Genomic DNA, 1,601 nt, shown 5'->3' with positions numbered 1-1,601 from the left:
TAGGAATTGTGCTTTTTCATAACAGTACCCATTTTCTAACAAAGCCAAATATTCTAAGGGAAACCTACGGGCCAGTTTTAAAGGTCAGTTCATTGTAGTAGAATTATGATGGCCTAAAACAATGTCAAGTATATTCTTTCCCCTTCTCTATTCAGTGCTATCTTTGACAGTTTACTGTTTTGGTAATGGAGTAATTCCCCCTGGTTTATTTACTCTATATATAGCTGGAATCCAAGGCCTGGGTGGAGCTACTAATACCTTGTTTTAGTCCTGCTGGATGCATAGACTGGCCTGCCTCTAGCCTAGGGGTTAGGGATTTTTTCTAGGCTTTATTGTCACACACTTGCTGGATGATTACCACTGTTGTTCTATTATTGAAATGGAGAATGATTCACAATGGTTATTCTTCACATATTCAAATCTCATCTGATTGATTTTTTAAAATTCTGAAGACTTTCTATTTTACTTTTAGAATTATGCATTTTCCATATTAGTTATAGTTTTTTTCTTAATTTAATAGATTTTGGGAAAGATTGGAAAGTAAATACTTGGGTTCAAATCACCATCTCAAAATTTAAATCTAAAGCCACCTTCTAAAATGCTGTTTGCTTGTTTTTTTTTTAATAAGTCTCTCTTACTCCATACCTTCTGCCATATCCTAATCTTTATTGTGCTCAATTATTTTTTTAGGCAGATGAAGGCTATTTTATTGAATGATTGATCTATATCATTGCCAAGGCCATGGTAAGAGAGGTGATGCTTTATTTCTTGGTCTCTTCTTCCTTGGACAAAGTCTTGATAATTTCTTCCTTCTTGGCTTAGAACCACTCTTCACAGCACTTGTGTGCTTCCTTGATCTTAGATCTGCGGGCCTCAGTTTGGTCAGCCAGAAGTTTCTTGCGAGCCTTATCTGCCTTCAGCTTGTGGGTGTGTTCCATGAGAATCCGCTTGTTTTTAAATAGGTTACCCTTCACTTTCAGGTACAGGCTGTTATACATGTGGCAGTTGATCTTCTTAGATTCACAGTATCTTCTGAGCAGTCGGTGAAGAATTCTCATCCTCCTCATTCAGGTTACCTCCTCAGGCATTCGAGCATTGGCAGTACCCTTTCACTTACCTATGCCCATATGCCTGCCCTTTCTGTGGATCAAGGTGATTTTCCGGCATCATGCTCAGGAATGGACAGTCACAGGCTTCCAGATGATCAGCCCATCTTTGATCAGCTTCCAAATCTGCTAACAAGAGTTGGCATTGGCGATTTCATTGGTCCCATTAGGATCCAACCAGACCTCCTTTTTGCCACAGCGCAGAACACTGGAGGCAAGCTTCTTCTGAAGCCTGAGCATACTCAGGGCTGTGACCACAGTAGCAAAAGGAAAAGCTATGCTCAAAAACTTTTAATGGATCAACATTTCTCACAAAAAAATAAAATCCAAGAAACTTTGTATTTAATAGATCCTTAAATCTAGCCACTACCCATTTCCTCAACAAAGAAGCCATCTTTTTGTTTCAAACAAACAAATCTGTTCATTGTTTCCTAGATAGCACTGTCTCTGACACTTTAGTTGGGCTACCCTTACTTCCAGCATGCCCTCTTCCAT

General features: G+C 39.0%; 1 pseudogene; it reads right to left on the bottom strand.

Moving 5' to 3' along the window:
* Nucleotides 1–761: 761 nt before the first annotated feature.
* Nucleotides 762–1,360, bottom strand: LOC105304718 (annotated as a pseudogene).
* Between the last annotated feature and the right edge of the window lie 241 nt (nucleotides 1,361–1,601).

The sequence above is a fragment of the Pteropus vampyrus genome, unplaced genomic scaffold, assembly GCF_000151845.1.
Source record: "Pteropus vampyrus isolate Shadow unplaced genomic scaffold, Pvam_2.0 Scaffold351, whole genome shotgun sequence".
Classification (NCBI taxonomy): domain Eukaryota; kingdom Metazoa; phylum Chordata; class Mammalia; order Chiroptera; family Pteropodidae; genus Pteropus; species Pteropus vampyrus.
The sequence above is the reverse complement of the archived record's forward strand: the minus strand, read 5'-3'. Positions and strand labels throughout refer to the sequence as shown.